Genomic DNA, 13,510 nt, shown 5'->3' with positions numbered 1-13,510 from the left:
ACCCTCAGCAATTTTTCAGAGCCTGGAGAGATACTACAAGCAGGTAGGGTGCATGCTTGTCTTCCACACAGCCAACCTGTATTTGATTCCTGGCACCACATATAATCCCCTATGTCCTACAAGGAGTGATTCCTTCATACAGAGCTAGGAGAAAGCCCTGAGCATCACTGGGTGTGGCCCAAAACAAATACAAAAACAAAATAATTTTTTAAGTTGGTGTTTTGGGTCATCCCCCAAACAGTGATATTTGGGGAACCATGTGGTACCAGTGATTGAACGGGGATGCTTTCATGGCAAGACAAGTGCCATAACCCCTATACTATATCTCTGACTTCAATATTTCTTTTTTTTAGAAAGCAAAGCAGTCTGAGGACAAAATGTTTAGAACCTCTGCTGGAGATTTGTATTTTTATCAGACTTTTGCAAGAAATATCAGTCAAACTGTTCTGACCATTCTTTATGTCCCTGGGGTATCAGGTGTCACTATTGTGATCCTTTGAAATATAGAAATGAATTGAATCTAAATTTTCCCCTATCAAAGTAGCATCCAAAAAGTCAGTTTAGTTCTGGGCTTAGAAATTATCATGTCCGTACCAAAAAGTAGAGCCCTAGAAAAAAATAGATGATAAAATAAAGCACAGAAGGTGGCTTTGACTTCCTCTATTGCTGAAAAGATCAAAGATGAATTATTTGAAAGTACTTTGAAAATGATAGAGGACACTTCAACTGATTCAAATGTACAACATTTCTCTAAGTTGTCGAACATTTTAATAGCAATGACAGAAGTTAGGAATTGTCTTTGAGTGATAACTATATTGCTATTTAGTAAACAATTTTATTGTGCTAATATGGCATGACTATGTTATAAAGTATAAACAATGATATTTTAATTTAAGGGATTAATATCACATAAGTCACTCAAATATAGAGTATATCTCATTTGAGTCTCACGATTTAACTTATTTAATATAAGGTAAGACATACTAGCTCTAATCTGAAAATCTGAGCACTAGTTTTAGAGTGGTTGCATGATTTCACTATTGTTTCACAGCAACAATGTTGTACCTACAAAATGCCTCTGCAAAATTTCTGGAATAACATAAAATAAAGACATTTGGTCTGACTCTAACATTAGTATCTTAGTTCTGACATATGCTGATTTTAGATGGTGATGGATTTTGTGACACTGCCTCATTTTGTCTGCATTATTCACATAAAGTTTATTAAGTCACATTGCTGTATTCTTCAGTACTTACTTATGTAGATCTTTGCCAGGACAGCAGCAGTGGATAAAGATGATAAGCTGTACCAAATTATCAAATTATTTTTCTCTGTCTTCAAAGGATTATGCCTATAATGCTCTTTCCCACAAACACACATAGATGACTTTCACTGAAATTCCAGAAAAAGAAAATTTAAATGATAGGAATTCAGTATACATCTTACATGCAAATCCATTAAGACTAACTGATGGTATACCCTATTGACACTTTAAAACTTCAGTACCATGGACAAAGAAAATAAAAATTATCTTTACCCCGCCTGGTCCAACCCTTTTGGAAAACAGTATGGATGATTCTCAAAAAATTAGAATTTGATCTCCCATTTGACCCAGCTATAGCACTCCTGGGAATATATCCCAGAGAGGCAAAAAGGTATAGTCGCAGTGACATCTGCAATTGTTTGTTCATTGCAGCACTCTTTACAATAGCCAGAATCTGGAAAAAACCTGAGTGCCCAAAAACAGATGACTGGTTAAAGAAACTTTGGTACATTTACAGAATTTAGTACTATGTAGCTGCTAGAAAAGATGAAGTTATGAAATTTACATACAAGTGGTACTACATGGAAAGTATCATGTTAAGCGAAATGAGTCAGAAAGAGCGGGATAGACACAGAAAGATTGCATGCATCTGCGGAACATAAAGCAACAAAAAGGGAGACTAACACCCAGGAATGGCTGATATTAGTACCAGGAATTTTGCTTCATGACTTGAAGGCCAGCCACACGTGCTAGGTGAAAAGGAAGCTCAGATAGAGAAGAGAGAAGAGAGCACCAAATAAAGGGTGTTGTGAGGACCTTCCCAGGGTGGGAGAAGCATGCTAAAAGTAGTCTATAGACCAAACATGATTGCCATTCAGTGCCTCTGTTGCAAAACACAGTACCCAAAAGAAGAGAGAGAGAACAAGGGGGAATGCCCTGCCACAGAGGCAGGGTGGGATGGGGGAGATGGGGGGTGGGGGGGATGCTGGGACCCGTGGTGGTGGAGGGTGGGCACTGGTGGAGGGATGGGTACTTGATCATTGTATAACTGAAACCCAAGCACAAAAATTTATAAGTCTATAACTGTACCTCATGGTGTTTCACTAATAAAAAAATTTTTTTTAATTATCTTTACCCCCAAAAGCCTGCAGTTAGTGAGTTAGTGACAGAAAAAAATCATCTATAAGGTGCTGCCTAAACTAGGGATGGACACAGTCTAATAATCTAAAGATTATCTTTCCGTTTGTCATCAGTTGAGACAATCAGGAATACAAAATAGAATACAGGTTTATGAAGTAAAGATGGGTTCCATATGAGAAAGAAAGCAATATTTCAGAGAGGAAATGGTATATATAATGGCACTTGGTTGAGAAAGTATGAAGTTAATGTAACAGTTCTCAGGTTCCAGTCTACTGTGTAAAAGTACCAAAAACTTAGTCGTTAGCTTTGCTTCATGGAAACTTGAAATTGCCACAATAAGTTAATTTTTAGGCAATTAATTATGATGAGAGTAAACCATTTCTACTATACTCAGGCTGTTAAGTAGGGGACTTGGAGAGATGTGGGGAATTAAAAGGGAAACATCCTTGAGAAAGGCAATCACTCTTCCCGAACACAGCAGAATCCTCATTTCACTGAAATGGAATTAATTACTCACAGCTGCACATATGAATGGAAACTTCTGGGATCCCAAGAAGTCTCCAAAATCATTTTTAGCTTTCTCCTTTATGTAACTGTTGCCAAAAGTAATAGCGTGCTTGGGCATTAAGTGATATTACTCTGATGTTCTAGATTTTTTTGCCCTTATTTTGACTTTATTAAAACTCATATTTGCTGCATGTTTTCTTTCAAGACAATAATCAAACTAAGTCTCTATCTAAAGAATATGTTCGGGGCTGGAGCAATAGCACAGCAGGTAGGGAGTTTGCCTTGCATGCAGCGGACCCAGGTTCGATTCCCAGCAACCCATATGGTCCCCTGAGTACAGCCAGGAGTAATTCCTGTGTGCTTGAGCCAGGAGTAACTGTGTGCATTGCCAGGTGTGACCCAAAAAGAAAAAAAAAGAATATGCTCTATATTAGAAATATGAGGGTTTATGTTTTGGGTTAGGGGCAGTATACCCTCTTTTAGCATATTGCACATAGTGTTTTATTGAGAGATAGGGTGTCACCTACTACTACAATATAAACAAAAATTCTGGGAACTGGTTTTCTCGGATCCATTTATACGTTCCCTCAAATCCACTAAATCTTGAATTATACCAGGAGAGAAACAATCTAGTCTTCTTTCTGATAATAGAGTGGTGGAACAGTGGAAAGGAGAAAAGGCTTCATGGGTGGTATCCAGTGTCAAGCCAAGTTTGCAGTAATAAGACTGGAAGATAATAGACTGGAATAGAAGAAAATAGACTGGAAGCTCATCTCTCTCACTGGTATTCTAGTTTTCTTCCCCTGGTTCCTCTCTGTTGCCCAGGTCAGCTTCTATAACTTTTCTTTCATTTGGTCAGCTTCCAACTAGGTTTCCAATGTACTTCTTTCCTAAGGATAAAATTGAATTCTGAACTTGATGACACTGAGTCCCACTTGGCCCTGGATTTCTTAAGTTGCATTAAATATAATGCAGAAGTATCTTGTAGAACTTCCAATTGTCTAGTTTCTATAGAAAATTCATATTATAAAAACTGAACAATTGTTTAATGACAAACAATGGCATTCAAAAAAAGGACTTCCCTTAAAGTTGAATGTCACAAGGGATATAGGTATTTGAGTAGTTCATATGAATTCCCAAGCCAAAGCTGATCAACTTTCTCCCCACTATGCAATGTGAAATCTTGAAAATTATAATCAAAACATGGTTTCTTTATGGATAAAACTAACTCTTTAGTTGAGATCAGTTAGAGGATGTAAGAAGGAAGGAAATAGCTGATGAAAAGTACAGTGTTTCGAGGTTTTTTTTTAAGCAAAATGATTAAACATAAAGAAAAAAAAACCAGACAAACATAAGAAGCAATTCACCCATTCATTTATTCATTCAAAGAACATCTGGGATCTAGGAATGTGTATGTGCTAAGTGAAGAACTCAAGAAAAGTCCAGTTTTATGTTTCTCCAAAAGCTAGAAATTGAGCTCCCATTTGACCCAGCAATACCACTTCTGGGAATATATCCCGGAGATGCAAAAAAATAATACAGTAGAAATGACATCTGCACTTGTATGTTTATTGCAGAACTATTTATAATAGCCAGAATCTGGAAAAAACCCAAGTGCCCGAGAACAGATAGTTAAAGAAACTTTGCTACAATTACATAATGGAATACTCTGCAGCTGTTAGAAAGAATGAAATAATGAAATTTGTATATAAATGGATCAACATGAAGAGTATCATGCTAAGTGAAACAAGGCAGAAAGAGAGGGACAGACATAGAATGACTGCACTCATTTGTGGAATATAAAGTAACATAATGGGAGACTAACACCCAAGAATAGTAGAGATAGGGCCAGGAGGATTGTTCCAAGGCTTGGAAGCGGTCTTACATGTTGGGAGAAAAGGAAGCTAGGATAGATAAGGGACCACTAAGTAAAAGATGCTTGGAGGGCTCACTTGGAATGGGAGATGTGTGCTGAAAGTAGACTAAACCAAAACTGTATTGCAAATAATAACACCCCAAAGGAGAGAGAGTAAAAGGGAATGTACCTTCCACAGAGGCAAGGCGGGGGGAGGGGAAGGCTGGAGGGATACTAGGAACATTGGTGGTAGAGCATGGGTACTGGTGGAGGGATGGGTACTCTATCTTTGTATGACTGAAATGTAATCACGGAAGTTTGTAGGTCTGTAACTGTATCCCATGGTGATTCGCTAGAAAAAATGAAAATAAACAAACTAATAAATAAATATATTCAACTAAAAAAATAAAAGTCCAGTTTTCAAGAAGAATATAAGAATACTGGAGTGATAGTATAGCAGGTAGGGAACTTGCCTTGCATGCGGCTGACCCTGGTTCAATTCTCAGGATTCCATATGGTCCCCTGGGCCCTGCCAGGAACAATTTCTGAGTGGAGTGACCCCTGAGCATTGCTCGGTGTGATCCAAAAAGAAAGAAAGAAAGAAAGAAAGAAAGAAAGAAAGAAAGAAAGAAAGAAAAGAGGATCTGCATGTAAAAACACTGATAAAAATTATCAGTTATCTGTGATATCTGTGATATTCCATGGACTTGGGTGTAACTTTCCTATAACTCCTAATAAATTAAGTGGCTAAAAATAACTCACTTTTATTATATCTCAGTTTTCATGGGTTAGAAATGTAAGTCACCATACCCATGCTCTCTGTTCTCATTCCCACACTGCTTCAAATAAGGAATCATCAAACACAAAGCCCACAGTAAGTGCTGAGCACTACTAAGTGTGGCTGAAAAACAAACAAAATCTCAAGATGATACACAAGTGAAAATAAAGCTTTTATCCATCCAACTGCATTGTTTTTCTCTATGGGCAACGAGCCTTACAGTTTCTTCTTTCCTACCTTCTGAAATATATCTGTTCACAAAAACAAAGAAATACAAGAAAAGAAGCTTCGTATATTCTACCCATTAACTTCCTGTTTCTATTTCTTAAGATATTTCATGTTCAAAAAAAGGCATACTCTCAATCAGTACAATAAATTAAAGGCACAAGGAAAAAATGTATAATAGCCTCATCTAGTATTGTGAATGTTTCTGCTTTGAAGTCATAACTGATTAGCCCACCTAATCCCCATTCTTTCATACATATTTACCAAACCTAAAAAAAAAACCTAACTTATCTATAAATATAGGTTTGCCTTTTTTTCCCCATTTAGAAGTTTTGTGGCAGGAGAAAAGGTGCTTAAGTGGAGAAGGTGCTTGCTTTGCATGAGCTAAACCAGGTTTAATCCCGGGCACTAGTTTAGTCCCTGAGCATTGTCAGGAATAATCACAGAGCACTGAGCCTATAGTAAGTCCTAAGCATCACTGGGTATGCTCTGTAACCCCCCCCCCCCCCCCCAACAAAAAGCAAACAAAAGATTGAGTTCTGATGGAAAAGGTTAATCCTAAATTGTCTGAGAAATAAACATACCAAACCAAATCACAGCATTCTTATTACTTTCACTTCTGATAACAGTCAGATAGACTAAGGGTTTTCTTTAAAAATATTGATATTTCCCAGAGAGGCAAAAAAAGTATAGTTGAAGTGACATCTGCAATTGTCTGTTTATTGCAGCACTCTTTACAATAGCTAGAATCTGGAAAAAACCTGAGTGCCCGAGAACAGATGACTGGTTAAAGAAACTTTGGTACATTTACACAATGGAGTACTATGTAGCTGTTAGAAAAGACGAAGTCACGAAATTTACATACAAGTGGTACTACATGGAAAGTATCATGTTAAGCGAAATGACTCAGAAAGAAAGGGATAGACATAGAAAGATTGCATTCATCTGGGGAACATAAAGTAACAAAATAGGAGACTAACACCCAAGAATGGCCAAGATTAGTACCGGGAATTTCATGCCATGGCTTGGAGGCCAACCACACATACTAGGGGAAAAGGGAGCTCAGATAAAGAAGGGAACACCAAATAAAGGTGTTGGGAGGATCCTCCAGGATGGGAGAAGCATGGGGAAAGTAGACTATAGACTAAACATGATTGTCGCCCATTGCCTCTTTTGCAAACCACAACACCCAATAAGAGAGAGAACAAAAGGGAATGCCCTGTCACAGAGGCAGGGTGGGGTGGGGGGATGGGGGGTGGGAGGGATACTGGGATCCGTGGTGGTGGGAAATGGGCACCAGTGGAGGAATGGGTATTTGATCATTGTATAATTGAAACTCAAGCACAAAAATGTGTAAGTCTGCAACTGTACCTCATGATGTCTCACTATTAAAATTTTTAATAAAAAAAATAAAGATAAAAAAATATTGATACACTAACTATTCTAAGATGTATGCTTCAAGGCAAACTAACACTCTACAATCAAAGATATGCAAAAGAGAGATAAAAGCAACTTAATGTCAATGACTACAAGTTTGCATTTGAAAAGTATTTTACTTCCCTTTTGAACTTTTTATCTTGTCTGAAATCTATGGCTATACAAAAGTCCAGTTACTTAAATCGTCCAAGTAATTTTGTTGCCTACTCAGTTGCCTACTTACTTGCCTAAATCAAAATAAATCTGTAAATGACTTTATAATGAACAGTTAGTAAAAAATGAGGCGTGCAGGCATACACAATAATACGGATATATACATCAATAGACTTCATCTCAGAGAATCTGCAACTTAGAGTTATATACATGAGAACTGTGAGTTAGTTTCTAACATTAGTTAGAGTTCACCCAGAGCAGGCACACTGCTGATTAATTATTTAATGATATGTTAAAATATTAAATAGAAAGTCTCTCATACCAGGCAGGTACTGAAACAAATTGAAATCGGCTTCTGAGTTTCAATATTGATAACCACTGAGGAAAAAAAACTTAATAAAAACGTTGGCTAGAAAGTATACAAAACAGAAATCTTCCCAATGAGCTTCTGATGCTGATTTATGTGAAGTGGGGAGGAAAGAGGCAACAGCTTCAATGAAGAATATCTAAGTCATTTTCTGTCTACCACTTCTACTTCCCCAGAAAGTCTGGGAACATTCAGGATTGAGTCTTGCTCCTTGCAGGGAAGAAAAGTCAGTTGTAGATCTATCCATACCTTTCAGGTTCTTGCTTTCTCTCAGAAAAGAATTTCAGGAAAATATGAGCAGTGAAGTAAATAACACCTTTTATTGGGAAGTTTTAAGAGGAGACACACACACACACACACACACACACACACACCGTAGGGTGGGGGGGGAGAGAGAGAGAGAGAGAGAGAGAGAAAGAGAGAGAGAGAGAGAGAGAGAGAGAGAGAGAGAGAGAGAGAGAGAGAATAATGAGCTCAAGAGAGAATGCTGGCTTTCCCAGAGTGGAGAAGGAGTCCCAAAACACATCCCTGTGTAAACACAAAAAGACAACAGCAGTCTCTCTCCCCACCCCTACCACTGGTGTTCGGTAGTCTCAGGCCATTTCTCCGACTCCAGGGAGGTCAATGGCGATGGGCAGGTGAAGGAAATGAGGGTCAAGCTGGTTGGTGTCAGTTGCAGTTTATTCCATTCCCATCTCCATTCTCCTCTGATTCTCCTGCTGCTTCTTCCTCCCCCATGCTACTTCATTCTCCTTCTCGATCCCCCTTCATCCTCCTTCTGGCTCTGGAAACTGGATCTGGATCCCCCAGATGACTCTTAGTGTCTATTTAAATCCCAAAGCCATGAGAGGTTGGGGCTTACATATAGGTGTGGTCACAATCAATAGGCCAATAGGCGTAGAGTTCTTTCCCTCAGGGGGTGCTTCTTCTAGGACAGATACCTCTCAGCAGGATGACCCACCCAAGAGCGGAATCCCATGGGTGTATTTCTCCTCTCTATGTTCAACAAACATATAAGCATTCATAATATTAATCATTTTGTATGGACACAGTAAGAACTATATTAAGCTTATAGAATTGCTTTCCTGGGGTCATCTAGATTTCAGATTACAGTGCTCAGGCCAGATTAGTCTTTCCTATCCCTAGAAGGGTCCTAGTCTCATTGTTACTTTTGGATCATGGCACCATTTGTCCATGATCAAGCTCTTAATTTATAGTTAAGAATCGTGGCACTTTCGCCTGACCCATATCTATGACAGTGTAGCTCACAGCTTGCCCTGGGTTCATTCAGTCCCTCATTGGGACCCTGCTTTGGGATGCTAGGAACTAAGGACAACTGAGGCTTAAGTCAAGAAAGCAGATGCCTGAGAGTGAAATAATATTTAAAGCCAATTAAATACTAAGTCACAAAAGTATAATATTAACTCTTCCTGTATCTATATAAAAAGGACATTGCTTTAAAGTAAACTATTCAGAAGACATAAGGAGAGGAGAAAGGCAATATTAATTTAACCTACAAGTTCAGTGTCCTAGAAGGATCTGACCTTACAAATTAACAGAGTCTGATTAGGAGGGAAAGCTGATTAACTGGTTTAGGAAGAGCGCATAGGGAAGAGTTTACAGATAAACACAGTGGAATGGAAGTGCCTCAGGAGCACTGTAATAAACCTGTGTTCCTTATAGCAAGGGAGAAAGGACAAACTAATGTCATTCTACACATCTCAGCATTAGATATGAAAGTTTGAAAATACGCATCTCAAAAGGGGAGATATGTGTGACACATGTGCTTGGGCATCACAAATGCTCAGCAGCAACACCTGGGCACACATGGCACTTCAGCTCAGGCAGTACATGCGCACACTTCCTTTGTTCAAATTGGCTTTTATAGGGTTTCTCCCAAGATGCCCCATGCAGGGATTTCTATCGAGGTAAGAGTTCATTGCTAGGGTAGTTATCAAGGGGGTAGAAATGGCAGTTGATGGTCTTTGAAATTCCTTTCGTTGGCCTCTGTTCCTGCTAGAGTTTCTCTCAGAGAGGCAGTCTATGGCAGTGCCAAGTAAAGGTCTTATCAGGCCTTAGTTCCTGTGCCCACAAGGTGAGGTTTTCGCAGCCTTGTGGGGATTTATTACTTCCTGGGAATTCATTGTCCTGGGGGTGGAGGAGGCCCTTCTCTTTCTACCTGTCTGCTGGCTTCACTTTAATGAGACAGTACCCTGATTCCAAAAGCAGGTAGCAACATCAAGCACTGAAAAGGAAAATGCAGATCCCATGTCTCTGATGAGCATGCAAAGATCCTCAACAAAATATTAGCAAATTGAAGCCAAGAACTCATCAAAGGGAACATACACCATGAATAAGTAGGACTCCGCTCCGGGAAGAATGGGGAAGCAAGGATAGTTTAATATACGCAAGTCAATTAACAACATACACCATACAAGGAAAGTAAAATCATATGATTCTGTCAATAGAGAAAGCATTTAAAAAGATTTAACACGTATTCATGATAAAGGTTCTTAATAATGTGGGGGTTGAGGGAAATTTCTTCATCATAGTGAAAGTCATTTACCACAAACCTATAGCAAACGTCAAGTTCATAGTGGGAATATGGGAATTCTAATTAAACTAAAGAAAAAACATAATAATAATTTATTTCCTCAAATTGGAAATTCAAGTAAAATGTGTATGTTTGGGGACTAAAATTGCAAGTAGCTAATCATGCTCCACCACTCATCCCTCAAGCACTTCCTTGAGCTATTTCCCCTCCATTGACAAAGCTAGGACTAATGTCATGAGCATCTCAGAATGTGTAGCCTAACCCACTTGTAGGTGAAAATATTTTTCAAATTTTTGGCTCTTAAGTTCTTATATTTTCCTGAACACAGAGTTGGTATTTGAAAAGCTTATATTATTCTTATACTATATCATCCAAATAGTATTTATTGGATCTACAAATGTTAAAGTTAATTGTCTTGTAAATATTTTAAATAAAACATTATAATAATAGTTGCTCATTTTTCTACATCTTAACTTTTCTACTAATTTTATTCTTAAAATAATAAACAGGAGGATTTTTGCCTTTCCTTTACATTTAGATGAACATCCAGTCAGTGCTCTAAATTTAATCATAAATGTGAGTCATAAAATGAATATGAATAAATCACAGAGCTAGAAATAGACTTGGTGCAATTAAAAAAGTTTTAGCAGTCTCAAGGTTTTAATTCAAGTTATGCTAATTCCACATGATAAGTGGCCTGGAGTCCATTGATGTATTGCCCTTAGACTGTACAAATTTTTTAAAAATAATTTTCACAATATTCTTATACTGTCAGGAATTGCTTTTTATTGACTTTATGCAAATACAAATATGAGACCTATTTTTCAGAATTTAAGTTAATTTATCATTCTTTCTGATTACTCCTCAGTTTTTGCTAGGCATTTTAACAAATTCTCTTTTGGCGGGGCACACATGGTGGTGCTCAGGACTTACTCCTGGCTCTGTGCTCAGGGATCACTCTCAGGCACTTGGGGGAGAAATGCATTACAGATGATGAAACCAGGGTTGACCAAATGCAAGTAACATGTCTTACACCCTTTACTATCTCACTTGCCTCCTAAACTTTTTTTTAAAACTTTTAAAACTTAATTTTGTAAAATGGGGAAAATACTCCCTTGTTTGGACACTATATTAGTAATGATCATTGCTGACTTTCTAGCATAAGAAAGTCAGACATGCAATAAGGCCAAACATTTTGAAAATAGGGATATAAATTCTCTTAACATAAAATCTAGTTGGGAATATATAGATTACTCTTCATTTAGAATAATTGTATTTTTCAGCAGAGAAAGGCATTTGGGAATGCTTAAAAATTGAGATTCATCTCCAATGATTTTTAGACATTAGAGAACTATCCCAGACCTTCTAAAGTAGATGAAGATCATGTCTTCATTCTACAGTATACTTGCCTCTAATTCTGGCTGAATTATTAATGTTGTATGCTTGCTTAAAGTACTTTAAAAACTGGGACCAGAGTTATAGTACAGCAGGTAGGGTGTTTGTCTTGCACACAGTGATTTGGGTTCAATCCCTGGCATCCCATATGGTTCCCCGAGCATAGCCAGGAATAATTCCTGAGTGCATAGCCAGGAGTAACTCCTAAGCATTGCCAAGTGTGACCCAAAAAGCAGGAAAAAATTGATAGTTTAAAAGTAGAATACAGAAATGAAAGGATTCATGACAGACTAACTCTTTTTTAAGTGAATTATGCCTTAATGAAGAATGAATAGATTAACTTATTTTTTCATCAAAGTCTGAAGTCACTTAAACTTGGAAATAATCACTTAGATAAAAATTTTAAGATTCAAAAGATATTTACCAGGGCTAGAGCGATAGCACAGCAGTAAGGCCTTTGCCTTGCATGCAGCCAACATGGCCGACTCGAGTTCGATTCCTTCGCCCCTCTCCGAGAGCCTGGCAAGCTACTGAGAGTATCTTGCCCACATGGCAGAGCCTGGCAAGCTACCCGTGATGTATTCGATATGCCAAACACAGTAACAACAAAGTCTCCAATGGAGATGTTACTGGGCCTGCTTGAGCAAATCGATGAACAATGGGAAGGACCATGACCGTGACTGTGAAAAAGAAAACTAGTCTTTGCTATCAAAAGGCATCTTCACATCTATTAGAGAAAAAAAAATCAGATTATATAGATAAATTTAAGTGACTTAAATGCATGATATGAGTATGAGATTAATAAAAATAGAGATGAATCATATATAACAGGTAAAATTAAGGCAATGGTATGAATATTTCTCTCAACAAAAAATTTGTATATTGAACTCTGAATCTTACATAACGGCAATCCTCCACGCAATCTCAGAATGGTAAAGATTCAAAAGACATTTACCAGTGTTAAAAAGGAAACTATTCTCTGCTATCAAAAGGCATCTTTATATCTATTAGAGAAAAAATCAGATTATATAGATAAATTTAAGTGACTTACATGCATGATATGAGTACGAGATTAATAAAAATAGAGATGAATCATGTCTAACAGGAAAGATTAAGGCAATGGAATGAATATTTCTCTCAACAAAAAATTTGTATGTTGAATTCTGAATCTTACATAATGGCAACCCTCCACACAATCCTCAGAATGGTTTAGTATCCTGATCCAAAAAAAAAAAAAAAAAAGAACTCGAGTGGCCTGGGAAGACAACTCAAAGGGCTAGTGCACATGCTTTGCATGTGGGAGACCTGGGTTTGATCCTTGGCACCACATGATACTTTGATCCCTCCAAAGCAAAGTTCCTAGAAACAATTTCGGAGAAGGCCCTGAACACCACTAAGTGCTGACTTCAAAAACAAAACTACAAAGTCACTCAGATGGTCCCTCTTTTCATCAGATGAGGATGCAATGACAAGTTACCTGTCATAACCCAGAGGAGGGCCCTTATGAGGATCTACTCCTGTTGTCTTTCCGATACCAGACTTTCACCACCGAAACTATTAGGAATATATTTATGATGTTTATGCTACCTGCTCTATGGTACTTTGTTTCAGTGGCAAGAACTGGTTAAGAATCAAAAGGTCAAGGGCTAGAGCGATAGCATAGCGGGTAGGGTACTTGCCTTGCAAGCAGCCAACCCGGGTTTGATTCCCAGCATCCCATATGGTCCCCTGAGCATCGCCACAAGTAATTCCTGAGTGCAGAGCCAGAAGTAACTCCTGTGCATTACCGGATGTGACCCAAAAAAGAAAAAAAAAAGAATCAGTAGGGTCAATGA

The sequence above is a fragment of the Sorex fumeus genome, unplaced genomic scaffold, assembly GCF_029834395.1.
Source record: "Sorex fumeus unplaced genomic scaffold, SorFum_2.1 ptg000115l, whole genome shotgun sequence".
NCBI lineage: Eukaryota > Metazoa > Chordata > Mammalia > Eulipotyphla > Soricidae > Sorex > Sorex fumeus.
The sequence above is the reverse complement of the archived record's forward strand: the minus strand, read 5'-3'. Positions refer to the sequence as shown.